Source organism: Salvia miltiorrhiza, chromosome 5, assembly GCF_028751815.1.
Source record: "Salvia miltiorrhiza cultivar Shanhuang (shh) chromosome 5, IMPLAD_Smil_shh, whole genome shotgun sequence".
In the NCBI taxonomy this organism is placed as follows: Eukaryota; Viridiplantae; Streptophyta; class Magnoliopsida; order Lamiales; family Lamiaceae; genus Salvia; species Salvia miltiorrhiza.
In genome coordinates this window covers 30,423,574-30,439,603 of record NC_080391.1, presented here as the reverse complement: position 1 = coordinate 30,439,603, position 16,030 = coordinate 30,423,574, and the positions used below count along the sequence as shown (strand labels likewise).

The following is a 16,030-nucleotide window of genomic DNA, read 5'->3' as shown; positions in this document are numbered from 1 at the left end:
TTCCACATGCGGGCAGCTCTTATTTGGATTATCAGTGATTTTCCAGCGTATGCTATGTCGTCTGGGTGGGGTACAGCTGGGAGATTGGCATGTCCACATTGTATGGAGAATACAGAAGCTTTCACTCTAACAAAGAGTGGAAAACAATCGTGGTTTGACTGTCATCGGAAGTTCTTACCTCGTAACCATGTGTTTAGAAGAAATAGAACATCATTCTTGAAGAATAAGACTTGCAATGTGTATGCACCAGAACAGAGATCGGGGACAGAAATCTTGAATCAAATAGAGCAGTTGGGCTTCGTGAAGATTACAGAAGACTTTGATGGGAGAAACGCTCAACTCGCAAAACATCAAAATATAGGGTGGAAGAAGAAAAGCATATTTTGGGATCTTCCCTATCGGAAGGATCTTTTGATTCGACATAATTTGGATGTCATGCACATTGAAAAAAAATGTGTTTGATAATGTGTTCAATACTGTCCTCAATGTGAAGGGCAAGACGAAAGATACAGAAAAGTCGAGAGAAGAATTGAACGTCTTTTGTCGACGGCCTGAGAAGCTGCGACAGAGCAGAGCTGCGCGGATAGGTCTGTATCAGAGCTGAGCTGACTTCCATAGTCAGAGCTGACCATCTCCAGAGCTGAACTTCACTATCAGAGCTGAATTCTCCAGAGCAGAACAAACTTGTCAGAGCAGAGCTAAAAGCAGACAGAGCTGGGAAGACTCTCCAGAGCTGAACTATCCAGAGCTAACTTCCAGCTCTATAATGTCTCGACAGAGATGGCAAAACTCACCAGAGCTGAACCATCCAGAGCTGACTTCCAGCTCTGCCATGATCGCCAAAGTTAGCACAGTTCCAGAGTTAGCAAATTTTCGCCAGAGCTATCAACACTTTGGCAGAGCTGACTTCCAGCTCTATCATGTTTCGCCAGAGCTACCGTTACTTGCAGAGCACGCTGCCAGCTGGACTTTCCTTTGATTTCACGATGCTTATCTTTAAGAGTCCAGTTTTGCAATTGGAATGAAGTCTATAAATAAGGTCTTAATATTCATTGTAATAATCAATCATTTGCCCTAATCTTTCGTTCCACCTTGGAGAATCATCCTTCCGCAAGGCAACCAAAGACTTAGGCTTTTACAAGTTTTCTTAGTTTTACAAGTTTTCGTTACTTTTTGTTCTATTTTATTTTGCTTTTTTCCCTTTTTTTCTTTTTTTTTTCTACATTTATTTATTTGTGATAATATTTTGTACCATTACATTTTTAAATATCAATGGTTACTTTTTTTTTATTTGCAATTAAAGATACAAGTTTCCGTGAGTAAAAATGACAATTGTCGTGAAAAAAATAATAATTTTTGCAATATTACACTTATTCATATGAATTATTACTTTTTATTAAGACAATAATTACTTTTTTTCTATGTTTTCTATTTATTTCTGCTTTTTTTTATATAAAAAAATTTACCTTTATTTATATCAATGGTTATTTTTTTAGACTATAATTACTTGACCAAATAATTGAAATTACAAGTTCTCGTGAGTAAAAATAACAATTTCCGCGAAAGAAAGGAATAATTTCGAAATATTACATTTCTTCATATGAATCATTACTTTTTATTAAGACAATAGTTACTTTTAATAAGTATAAAATATATTTTTGTTAGCACAAATGTATACTTATGTTAATATAAGTATTTGACTTCATTCACTATAAAGTACTATATTCTCTAAACCATAAACCCTGAAAATTAAACTCTCAACCTTGAACACTAAAGTCTGAACCCTAATAGGATTATTTACTTTTAATAAGTATAAGATATACATTTGTTCGCACAAATGTATACTTATGTTAATATAAGTATTTAACTTTATTCAGTATAAAGTATTATATTTTCTAAACCCTAAACCCTGAAAACTAAACCCTAAACCCTAAACCTTGAACACTAAATCATGAACCCTAATAGGAATATTTACTTTTAATAAGCATAAGATATACATTTTTTCATATTAATGATTACTTTTTTTTATAATAATAATTACTTTAGCAAAGCCTTTTTTATTTTCTTCTATTTTTCTTTTCAGCGTTTTTTTTAATTTTTTTATTTTTTCCATTATTCAACTTTTTTTAAAATATTATCTTTATTCTTATCAATGATTATTTTTTTTATACGATAATAATTGCGCGCGTGACAAAATAACTAGAAGTACAAGTTTTTGTGAATAAAAATAACAATTATCGCGAAAAAAAGTAATGATTTAAAATATTACTACATTTCTTCATATTTACTTTTTATTAAGACAATAATTACTTTTTTCTATTTTTTCCATTTATTTTTGTTTTTTTTTAATATTACCTTTATATATCCATATCAAGGGTTATTTTTTCTTACAACTATAATTACTTGACCAATTAATTAAATTACAAGTTTATGTGAGTAAAAATAACAATTTTCGTGAAAAAAGTAATAATTTGAAATATTATATTTCTTCATTTGAATAATTACTTTTTATTAAGACAATAGTTACATTTGATAGCAAAAATATATACTTGTGTTAATATAAGTATTTTTATCTTCATTCGATATAAAGTATTATATTTTCTAAACCCTAAAAACACTAAACCTTTGAACACTAAATTCTAAATCGTAATATGAATATTTACTTTTATTAAGTATAAAATATACATTTGTTAGGACACATATATACTTATGTTAAGATAAGTATTTACCTTAATTTAATATTACTACATTTTCTAAATTCTAAACCTTGAAAACTAAACCCTAAACCCCGAACACTAAACCCTAAAACCTTGAACACTAAATTATGAATCATAATAGAAATATGTACTTTTTATTAGCATAAGGTATACATTTGTTTGCACAAATGCATACTTATGTTAATATAAGTATTTAACTTCTAAACCCTGAACACTAAAAGTAAAAGTTCTTATGAATACAAATAAACATCATTGTGAAGAAATGTAATGTTTCAAAAACATTACATTTCTTCATAATACTAATTATTTTTCTTTATACCAATCAATATTTTTTCTTACTATAATAATTATTTAGCCAAATTATTAAAAATACAAGTTCTAATAAATAAAAGTTACAAACTTACAATTATCATAAACAAATGTAATAATTTTAAAATATATTTTTTAACGATAATTATTATTTTTATTCACAAGGACTTATACTTTTAGTTATTTGCTGAAGTAATTATTATCGTCAGAAAAAGTAATTATTGATATGAAGAAATGTAATATTTTAAATGCATTACATTTTTTCACGAAAATATATAAAAAACGCAAAAGAAAAACAATAAATAAAAAATAAAGAAAATATTGAAAAGAAAAAAATCAAAATGTATAGAAAAATGCAAAAGGAAAACAGTAAAAAAGAAAACAGGAGAGAAAATAAAAAAAAAAACGTGAAAACCAAATAAAATGAAAAAGGAAACAAAAACGCGTGTAAAAGAGTAAAAAAACGTGAAAACCAAATAAAATGAAAAAGTTATCACGTGGAAATTGGAATAAGGAAACGTGCTGAGCTGTAGCCATTGCACCACGCCTTCCTTCTGTATTTACTCCCTCTGTCCCATTAAAGTTGGCAACATTTCTATTTTGGGTGTCCCATTAAAGTTGGCCACTTTCTAAAAATGGCAAAAGTTTACTTTAATTAAGTCAACAATTACTCACTAATTTGGTCAACAATTGTAGGCCACTTTCTAAAAATGCCAAAATTACTTTAATTAAGTCAATAATTACTCACTAATTTAGTCAACAATTGTAGGCCACACTTTATTAAAACATATAACACTCAATTTCTTAATCTCCGTGCCGAAACAAATGTTGCCAACTTTAACGGGACGGAGGGAGTATTTGTTAAAACAATTTATATATTGCATTAATTCGGATCGGGTCAAAGCGGGTCAAACCCGATCTGATGGTCAGACTGGTCTGATGGGAGTATTTGCATTTTTTTATATTATTATTTAGGGTTTAGGGTTTAGTCTTCATTTATTTATTTGTGATAATATTTTGTACCATTACATTTTTAAATATCAATGGTTTTTTTTTTTTTTTTTGCAATTAAAGATACAAGCTTCCATGAGTAAAAATGACAATTGTCGTGAAAAAAATAATAATTTTTGCAATATTACACTTATTCATATGAATTATTACTTTTTATTAAAACGATAATTACTTTTTTTCTATGTTTTCTATTTATTCTGCTTTTTTTATAAAAAAATTTACCTTTATTTATATCAATGGTTATTTTTTTACGACTATAATTACTTGACCAAATAATTGAAATTACAAGTTCTCGTGAGTAAAAATAACAATTTTCGCGAAAGAAATGAATAATTTCGAAATATTACATTTCTTCATATGAATCATTACTTTTTTTTTTTTTTTTTTTTGGGAAATAGTATTGTTTCATTTACCAAAAGCATGTCAAACCACCACTTACAACAAGAAAACATAAACTAAACGCCTTAGTTCACAAACATTTTGTGAACTTTAGGGTTCAACTCTCCTCTCACCACCATCATCAATTTACATTGTCTAACTACACTCTCTTCATGGGAAGCCTTGCTATTAAATCTCCGTTCATTCCTTTCTCTCCATATGTGATAGACAATTGTTGCCACCAACAGTCTATACATAAGCTGCTTCCCCGTCTTCGAAGCTCCTTGTCTTTCTAAATACTCCACTTCATCATCCCAAGCTCCAGCTTTCCTTTGAACACCACACCACATAGCAAGCTTATCCCACACATTGGCAGAATAGGGACACAAGAAAAACAAGTGATTAAGTGATTCAATCCCTTGTGAACACAAACAACAAGTTTGGTCACATTGAATACCAAATTTCTGCAGTCTATCACATGTTGTCATCCTCTTCATAATAGCTAACCATAAGATGAAGAGACACTTTGGCGCAGCTATGCTTTTACTGATCATATGATGCCAGTTCCTTTTCTCCGGTGTGCCTCTCAATGCTATATAGAGCTTTTTGATGGAAACGTTGTCTTGCTCCATCAGAGTGTCACCGTCAGGAAGTGTAGCCATATAGTCTCTGGCTCCCAAAATTTTCTTCACCACCCAAGCCGCTTGAGATGGAATCGGCATAGTTTTCCAATCCTGCTGTTTCATATAATATCCATGTATCCATCTTACCCAAATTTTATCTTTCTTTTTCAAAACATTCCAAAGTTGCTTACATATTGCAGCTTTGTTCCAGAGCTCCAAGTTGATAATATTCCATCCACCAGCCTCCTTGGGATAACACATTTGTTCCCATGAAACTAGATTCCTTTTAGTAATGGAAGCTTTCCCAGACCACAAATATGACCTGCAAGCTGCTTGAATGGTCTTCACTACCTTTTGAGGGAGTAGAAAAACAAGACTCCAGTAGATTTGGATGCTAGTCAACACAGCTCTAATAAGTTGGAGTCGCCCTGCATATGACAACATTCTAGCTGACCAACACTCAATTCTTGTTAAGATTTTCTGAATGAGGGGTTGGCATTGAGCTATGGACAACTTTTTGGAGGATAGAGGAACACCCAAGTACTTAAAAGGTAGCTCACCTTTCACAAAACCAAATTCCTGCAGAATTGAGAGTTGAATGTCCTGTTGCACACCACCAAAGTAGATAGAGCTTTTGGCATTGTTAGCTTTCAATCCAGATACCAAAGAAAATTTATCAAAAGCCTGTAATAATTTCCTCACTGAGTGTTCATCTCCTCTAGAGAACAAGAGCAGGTCATCAGCAAAGCAAACATGTAATAATTCAAATTTCTTGCATCGAGGATGGAAGTGAAAACCTTTATCTACCTTCAGTTCACTCAGGCATCTATTGAGGTACTCCATACAAATAACAAACAAGTAAGGAGAGATAGGATCTCCTTGTCTCAGCCCTTTTTTTGCTTGAAAAGCTTCAGTGATCTCACCATTCACATTTATAGAATAAGTAACAGAGGTTAAGCACGCCATAATTCTTTGAACAAACTGGAATGGAAATCCCAGCTCAAGTAATAAGTATTTGATGAAGGGCCACTCCACAGAGTCATAAGCTTTTTGGATATCTATTTTGACCATGCAACGTGGAGAGATATGCTTTCTGCTATATCCTTTAATCACCTCATGACTGAGTAGGATATTATCAGCTATGCCCCTCCCTTTGATGAAAGCTGATTGATTTTCACTTATGATACTGCCCAAAACATATTGCATCCTGTTGGTAAGCACTTTGGAGACGATTTTGTAGATAACACTACAACACGCTATGGGCCTAAACTCCTTGATATTGCTAGCATTGGAGACTTTAGGGAGTAATGTAATCAACGCAGTGTTAATAGCGGCAGGTAGAAATCCAGTCTCAAAGAAGTCTTGCACTGCTTCTACGATGTCTTGCCCAGTAGTAGGCCAGGTTTTCTGAAAAAAGTATACATTATAGCCATCTAAACCCGGTGCCTTATTAGGATTCATCTCAAACAAAGCCTTTTTGATTTCCAGAGCAGAGTATGGTGCTATCAAGTTTTGTTGTTGGATCTGACTAAGCACCGGTCCTCTCTGTACCACTGTTTTGTCAATCATTGGAAGTACCTCAGCTGCAGATCCCATAAGAGATCTATAGAAATTGACTACCTCCTCTTGAATCTGTGCTTGGTTACTACATCTTGTACCATCTGTTCTCATAAGTAACTTGATGGCGTTGTTGCTAGTGCGAGCCTTTGCATATGCATGAAAATATCTGGTGTTCGCATCCCCTAGCTTGAGCCAATCAACTCTAGATTTCTGTTGCCACACTTTCTCTTCAATCTCACTCCATTTCTCAAGCTCACTTAGCAGATGTTTCTCAGTATCCATTAATTGCTCATTCAAGTGATCTTGTGCCAATTGTTGTTGTGTCAGTTTCAGTTTCTCTCTTGCCCCTTGTATTCTGTCCTCAATCCCTTTAAAGTGCTGGCAGTTCAACTTCTTTAGAGGCTGCTTCAAAGCTTTGAGTTTATACCAGACATTGAGCATCTTGTTCACATGACATCTTTTGTTCCATTGCTCAGTCAAAATGGTAGCAAAATCTGGATGATCTGATAACACATTTAGAAATCTAAATGGTGTTTTCCTGATAGTGTAAGCTTCTCCCAAATCCAGCAGTTGTGGGCAATGATCAGATACATTCATCTCCAGCAATTCAACTACCACATGAGGAAATGTATTGAACCATTCACTGTTTCCAATGGCTCTGTCTATTAAAGAATATATCCTGTCCTCCCCATGTTGCTTATTGCTCCATGAAAACTCATTTCCAATAGCTCTTACAACATTTAGTTCGTTCACTTCTAACCAAGACTTAAAATCTTTACTTTTAATAGTTACTTTTAATAAGTATAAAATATACTTTTGTTAGCACAAATGTATTCACTATAAAGTACTATATTCTCTAAACCATAAACCCTGAAAACTAAACTCTCAACCTTGAACACTAAAGTCTGAACCCTAATAGGATTATTTACTTTTAATAAATATAAGATATACATTTGTTCGCACAAATGTATACTTATGTTAATATAAGTATTCAACTTTATTCAGTATAAAGTATTATATTTTCTAAACCCTAAACCCTGAAAACTAAACCCTAAACCCTAAACCTTGAACACTAAATCCTGAACCCTAATAGGAATATTTACTTTTAATAAGCATAAGATATACATTTTTTTATATTAATGATTACTTTTTTTTATAATAATAATTACTTTAGCAAAGCCTTTTTTATTTTCTTCTATTTTTCTTTTCAGCATTTTTTTTAATTTTTTTCTTTTTTCCATTATTCAACTTTTTTTAAAACATTATCTTTATTCTTATCAATGATTATTTTTTTATATGATAATAATTGCGCGCGTGACACAATAACTAGAAGTACAAGTTTTTGTGAATAAAAATAACAATTATCGCGAAAAAAGTAATGATTTAAAATATTACTACATTTCTTCATATGACCAATTACTTTTTATTAAGACAATAATTACTTTTTTTCTATTTTTTCCATTTATTTTTGTTTTTTTTTAATATTACCTTTATATATCCATATCAAGGGTTATTTTTTCTTACAACTATAATTACTCGCTAATTCTCCTGTGCGACCGTCGCACAGGTGTGCGACGGGTCGACCCGGCCCAAACCCGCCCTCCTGACCCGGAACCCTGACCCGCGTGGGTTTGACCCATACTCATAATTATTACATTTGTTTATAATAATGGTTACTTTTAATAAATATAATATATACATTTGTTCATATAAATGTATATTGATATGTATAATATTTTATATTGAATGAAGGTAAATATTTATATTAATATAAGTATACATTTGTGCGACCAAATGTATATCTTATGCTTATTAAAAGTAAATACTCCTATTAGGGTTTAATGTTCAGACTTAGGGTTTAGTCTTCACCTATTAGGGTTTAGTGTTCACGTTTAGGGTTTAGTTTACAAGGTTTAGGGTTTAGTTTATAGAATTTAGGGTTTAGAAAATATAATATTGTATATTAAATGAAGAAAAATACCTATATTTATATAAGTATACATTTGTGCGAACAAATGTATATTTCATGCTTATTAAAAGTAATAATTATTATAAACAAATGTAATAATTTAGGATTTAGGATTTCGAGTCTGGATTGCGGGCCGGGTCGGGCGCGGGCCGGGGCGGACCCGTCGCACACTGTGCGACGGTCGCACCCAAGACCAGCCCATAATTACTTGACCAATTAATTAAATTACAAGTTTATGTGAGTAAAAATAACAATTTTCGTGAAAAAGTAATAATTTGAAATATTATATTTCTTCATTTGAATAATTACTTTTTATTAAGACAATAGTTACATTTGATAGCAAAAATATATACTTGTGTTAATATAAGTATTTATCTTCATTCGATATAAAGTATTATATTTTCTAAACCCTAAAAACACTAAACCTTTGAACACTAAATTCTAAATCCTAATAAGAATATTTACTTTTAATAAGTATAAAATATACATTTGTTAGGACACATATATACTTATGTTAAGATATGTATTTACCTTAATTTAATATAAAGTATTACTACATTTTCTAAATTCTTAACCTTGAAAACTAAACCCTAAACCCCGAACACTAAACCCTAAAACCTTGAACACTAAATCATGAATCATAATAGGAATATGTACTTTTTATTAGCATAAGGTATACATTTGTTTGCACAAATGCATACTTATGTTAATATAAGTATTTAACTTCTAAACCCTGAACACTAAAAGTAAAAGTTCTTATGAATACAAATAAACATCATTGTGAAGAAATGTAATGTTTCAAAAACATTACATTTCTTCATAATACTAATTATTTTTCTTTATACCAATCAATATTTTTTCTTACTATAATAATTATTTAGCCAAATTATTAAAAATACAAGTTCTAATAAATAAAAGTTACAATTATCATAAACAAATGTAATAATTTTAAAATATATTTTTTAACGATAATTATTATTTTTACTCACAAGGACTTATACTTTTAGTTATTTGCTGAAGTAATTATTATCGTCAGAAAAAGTAATTATTGATATGAAGAAATGTAATATTTTAAATGCATTACATTTTTTCACGAAAATATATAAAAAATGCAAAAGAAAAACAATAAAAAAAAATAAAGAAAATATTGAAAAGAAAAAAAATCAAAATGTATAGATAAATGCAAAAGGAAAACAGTAAAAAAGAAAACAGGAGAGAAAATATAAAAAAAAACGTGAAAACCAAATAAAATGAAAAAGGAAACAAAAACGCGTGTAAAAGAGTTAAAAAACGTGAAAACCAAATAAAATGAAAAAGTTATCACGTGGAAATTGGAATAAGGAAACGTGCTGAGCTGTAGCCATTGCACCAGGCCTTCCTTCTGTATTTATTTGTTAAAACAAGTTATATATTGCATTAATTCGGATCGGGTCAAAGCGGATCTGATGGTCAGACTGGTTTGATGGGAGTATTTGCGTTTTTTTTTTATTATTATTTAAAGTTTTGGGTTTAGTCTTCATTTCCTATATTTAATGTAGAAATATAAATTATAAAATAAAACTAAACATATTCAAAGGCACATTTAACAATTAAGGATACACAAAAATTTCTAACAATCAAATATCAAACAAAGTCTACCATTAAACTAAAATATTTGAGTATAAAATACTCCCTCCGTCCACCAATTCAAGGCCTACTTGCCTTTTTGAGACGTTCACAAAAACAAGGCCTACCTATTTTTGGTAAGTTTTTATTCATTATTTAATCAAAAAAGTCAAAGATTCTTTACAAAAAAGTGGGACCCTTTCTCCACTCAACTAATAAAAATACACTTTTTCTTAAAAAGTGGGACCCTTTCTCCACTCAACTAATAAAAATACATTTTTTTCTTAAAACCCGTGTTTTTTCTCCTAGGCCTTTAATTGGTGGACGGAGGGAGTATTAATTTAGGGTTAAAAAGTTAATACTTTACACTATATTTAATATATCAAAAGATAGGATGAGGGAGAATTTTGTGATCGGCTATGAACGAAGTCAATCGTCCAAAGTCGGAACAGTGGTCAGTTGGAGCAATTATTCGCCAGAATTTGAAAGCGTTGTGGAGCTGTGTTGTGCGATGCTATTATGTGTTTTTTTAATTTTTTCCTCAAACTTTCGCTGCATTCCTAAATCCCAAGGTTCAAAGTTGTGCAAATTCTATTGATTAATTGAGAATTGTAAAACAAAGAAATAATGAGATGACGGACTTTTTATTGCTTTAAATAGGACCAGTAGTTAGGATTTTTTGGGTTATACTTTCTTTTTTTCTTTTTCTTTTATTTTCTTTTTTTTGAGGCGTTTTTGGATTACACTTTTAATTGAGGGCGTATTTTAAATTTAAAATATAAATACTAATAGTATTAATTTTAATTTTAATTTTAGATGAGCTGCACTCCCTTGATTTAAAATATAAATATTAATACTATTATTTTTTATTTTATTTTTTGGAATGCAGCTGCACTCCCTTGTTCTACATGGATTGGCCACTGCCAAAACATGTGATTTGCAAAGGAATTAAAAAAAATTCAGGACATTAAAATGGTGGTAGTTGTACACATCAGTCATCACATCAAACTAAGACATTCTTAAAAACACAGATGTTTCGTTCATTAGTAGTGGGAACCCATACAGAAACATAATTATTCAAACAAAAGGCTTATTGAGCACACAAAACACGTGGAAATTTTAAAAGTCGACAAATCTCAAGCAACATGGAGAAAGCGTGCCGAGAAACATGGCGATGGATGCAGACTATTTTGCACGCGGGATGATCTTAATACCACCAATGGTGACGGCGTTGCCGTTGATTTGGGGAACGATGGTGACCACGACGGCATCATCATCGGCGATGTTAATGTTCTCGTAGACTTCCTTCAAGTTCAAGCGAAGGTTGGCGACGCTTTCCTTGGCCTTAACCCTGTGGGGCAGCTGCGTGAAGGCCCCAACGTACTCCGCCCTGTCCAGCTCCTCCGGCTTGTCGTCTTCATCATTGATGAACACATCGAACTTGACGAGCTTGGTGTTGTCGGTCACAATGTTCTCCAGCACCAGCACTTCGTCGGCTTTGCCTTTGGTTGGTTTGGACACCAAAACCTTGGCAGTCTTGGTGGGTTTGAGAGGGAAGACTTTGTCTACAGTCTTCACTCCCTTGGAGATGTCCTTGAGATTGACCGGGACGGTCTTCTGAGGCGCCCTGTAGTTCATCCATGGAGTATCGCTGTGTTGGTACACGTATCCCATTTTCTTGTGGTCGAAGCAGTCTCCGGCCCTGACGCGCACCAGGTTCTTCTTCTCGTCGTAGAACATGAAGGCGGCGTTCTTCAAATCGGCGTCGTCGATCTTCTTGGAGTAGTCGGCGGGGATGCCATCCCAGATGGTCCACATTCTGTCGACGTTAGCGTGATGGCAGTAGAACATAGGGTCCCTGCCGGCGGAGTAGAAGTTGCCCATGTCTTCGTTGAACTCGTTGTCGGGGTCTCCGACCCACACGTGGATGCCGGTGTGGGACCCTCTCTCGGAAGTGCCTCCCAGGGGGAAGGCGTGCGGCGCGTCTCCAGCCCTGTATTCCGTCCCCATGAAGTCGATGGCGGACTCCACGTCCCCGATCATCTCCTTGTACATGAGAGTCAGATTGTTGGAGATCATCTGCACGGGGTCGGTGATGCCGCTGTTCAGGGCCAGATCCACCACGGCGGGGCGGCGGTGCAGTTGGTTGCGGTTCTGGTCGTAGAGCGCGGAGGCGGTGTTGTCGAAGGCCGGCGGCATGCTCATGCCCCTTGGGTTGTCCCAGTTCCAGTAGGGCAGGGCGAAGGTGGGGTCGCCGATCAGTTCGCCCAAGATCCTCTCGTAGAAATAGAGGTACCACCTGTGGAAGGGGAAGAAGATCCAGGAGTTGTGAACCTGCAGATCCACGCCGGGGAAGCCGACCTGGTCGTAGGGGCCGTTGCAGTAAGCGCAGTGGACGTTGGCTTGCTGAGTGAAGCCGCGGGGATCGTCGGGGTCCGTCACGTCCAGCTCCCTCATCTTCGCCATGGCTCTGTTGTACTTGTCTATGTTAGCCGGGCTCAGGCGGTGAGCTGACTGCCTCACGCGGGGCTTGCTGAACTTGGGAAGCTTGTAGTCATTCTGCACATCGGTGAAGGGTGGGCAGCAGTTGACGTCCAGACTCACCACCTGCCCGTCCTTAGTAGTAGTCGCACCTTGGGCGTCGCACGAGCTCAGGTCAGGAGGTGCAATAGGATCCGCATTAGCTTTGCGGTCGGAGACGAGGCTGCTTGCGCCGTACAGCCCTCCAAGACCGAGGAGCATGTTTCGGCGGTCTATACCGCCGCCCCCGCCGCTGCTGCATGACACCTGAAAGCGGTGGCTCCGCCTTGCATTGCTGCTGGCGAGCTGGGAGGGCTTGGAAAATGGGGTATTCCGGGGGTTGGGGTTGGGGTTGGTGCCCCAGCACCTTGGAGAAAGAAGATTGAAGGGAAGCCATGGTTTGGTGCTTTCAATATTGCGAGAGGTATGTTCTATTTAAAGTGTGCCAGTGTGGTCCAGCTGTATCATTCATATAACACGCCCATTTCCCACTATTTAGATATCTATAGTATACTAAGTTTCAAGAAAAATAAAATAAAATAAAAGATATCTATAGTAATAGTAATTCACTTGATTTACTCCTAGCTAGTTGTTAGTATTCAATTTTCGGGATAGCTAAGCCTCGCGGCTAATCGTACTGCTCTCCACCTTTTGGATTTGCCCATCGTGGTGGTCCCCCAAATCACATTCATTTCGATGCTCCAATTCTTTAAATTACTCTTTCTAAGCCAATTTGCGCATGTGCGGACCTCTTTAAAATTTAGAGGCTCTAATAACAATTTACTCCCTCCGTCCCCAAAATAAGTTCTTCTTTGAGCAGAAATTTTAAGAAAAAATGGTAACGTATATTGATAGTGGAGAAAAATATGTTATAATTAATATTGAGTGTGGTGAAAAGGTGAAAAAGTGTTATAATTAGTATTGAGAATGGTGAAAAAGTGAAAAGTAAGAATAAATAAAGTATTATTAGTGGGGGTGGTTATCCATAAATGGAAAGAAAGAAAGAGAAACTTATTTGGGAACGTCCCAAAAAGTAAAAAGATGAACTTATTTCAGGGATGGAGGAAGTATTACTCTGTCCCATTACACATGTTTATTATTTTTAGACATAAAAACTTTAAATTAAAAATTAAATAATTAGTAAATTAATAAAAAATTATTTAAATATTATGTATAAACAAAGAATATATTACCAAAAAAATAAATGAAACATTTATAATAAAACTCTGATTATAAAAATAGTCAACTTATAAGATAGTCATATTGAACAATAAAACTCAATATTTAGCCATTTATCTAAAAAATACAAATTTTAGTCATTTTTACGTTTTATGACTGTTTTGTCCTGAATTAAACCAAATCGGATTCGAATTTGTGCATGGGTTAAGTGCACTTGGCACTATTAGTGACAAAAATACCAACAAAAAATAACAAGTAAATTGATACTTTTAGCACAAATGACAATATTAGTGCCAAAAGTACAAATAGAAAGTTAAAAAAATAAAAATAAAAACAAATAATTGGTACTTTTGGCACAAATGACAATATTAGTACCAAAATACCAACATATAAATAAATAAATAAATAACTCAAGTAAATTGATAATTTTGGCACAAATGGTAATATTAGTGCCAAAAGTATCATTCGTTGATTAAACTCTAAATCGGGAATAAGGAGTCTAAGCCCTAAATGGGAAATGTAAACCCTAAATGGAGAATATAAACCATACGAGAAAGTGTTCAAAATGGCCATATGACTGCACCCATCTATATAAGACAAGGCAGTGTATCAGCACAAGTATATGATATTATTGGCACTAATATGGTCACTAGTACTATTTGTGCAACACAAATAGGCGTGACCGACGGGCAAAATCATAGTTTGGACAGAACGCGTAAAATATGGTCAGATTTTTTTTTTAATCAGTGGCCAAATTTTATGTTTATTTGTTCAAAATTGACATATTACTATATATTTTCTTATATAAAATATGATATTTGTAGTGAAACGGAGGAAGTAAATTATTGGAATTGCGGCGGGAGGAATTTATAAAATATAATATAATTAAAAGAAGATTTTATTTATTTGTGAATTTGCGGATGCGTGGAGTCGTGGACGTGTGTGTATGAGAGAGGGGGAGAGTAATTATGGGAGAGAAAGCTAACAATGTCACTTCTATTCTATAACAAAATGGGCGACATTAGGGGTGAGCATTAGAGCGGTTCAGGTCAAAACCGAACGATACCAAAAAAAGTCGAACTCAAACCACCCATAAAATTTGAAACCAAACCAAACCGTTTAGATGGCTGAAACTGAACCGTAAATTTTTGGTTTGGTTCGATTTAGCATAAACCGTTTTATTTTTATTTATTTATTTAAAAATATATATTTAATAATATTTAATTCTAGATGATACAATTATAATCTAATATGTGTAAAATACTAAAGTGTAAAACCCTAAAACATGAATTTAATTTTCAATTATTTAATATTTATTTATTTAAAAAATATATATTTAGTAATTTATTAATAATATTTAAATTCAGGCGGGTTCGGGTTAAAAACTGCACCGTTTTTTCAAACCCGAATCGAAATGGTTCGATTTTTTTAATTTCAAATCGAACCGAACCGTTTCATACATAAAAATCGAACTAATCGTTATTTTCAGTTCGATTTAATTCGATTTGACGGTTCTGATTCGGTTTTGCTCAGCCCTAAGCGACACATACAAATGTGTTGGGTCAAGTACGGAGTCAATTTTCTTTTTTTGGACGAGAGTACGGGGTCAATATTGTGGTAAAAGAATATGATCTAAATTATTCAAATTCCAGGCTGTTAAATGTAATTCTTTTTCCTTTCGTTTTATACTCTACTTACTTTATTATTTTATTTTATTTTATTTTTGTAATCACTACATAGTTCATTTTACAAGAGAAATATCAAGTTCATATCCAATTTTCCAATACAACTTTTCTTACCATATTCTTGATCACTATTTTTATAGCAACAAAAATCGTAACTAACACAGTGTAATTATAGCAAATAAACAGTAATCGAGTATCGTATCCACAAGGACTAAAATAACGAAATAACTTTATCTATTTCATAAACAAACTATTACAATAGACAGGCAAATGGAATATGAAGAAGATTTAACTAAAACTAAATTCAAAAAGCAGCAAATAAAATTCAAGATGAAAATTCAAATAATGAAAACGATTGGTCCTAGGGTAGTAAATTCATCAACTAAATCCACATAATCAATCTATTAATCCTATTAATCAATCTATAAATTTGAAGTAAATTGTGTTATTTAAATTTGTGCAATTAAATTTAAA

The 16,030-nt window shown here is 33.4% G+C and overlaps 1 pseudogene across 1 annotated transcript; it reads right to left on the bottom strand.

Moving 5' to 3' along the window:
• Nucleotides 1–11,188: 11,188 nt before the first annotated feature.
• Nucleotides 11,189–13,104, bottom strand: LOC131026423 (polyphenol oxidase I, chloroplastic-like; annotated as a pseudogene). The gene has a single exon (XR_009102297.1). The product of XR_009102297.1 is annotated as a polyphenol oxidase I, chloroplastic-like (transcript).
• Between the last annotated feature and the right edge of the window lie 2,926 nt (nt 13,105–16,030).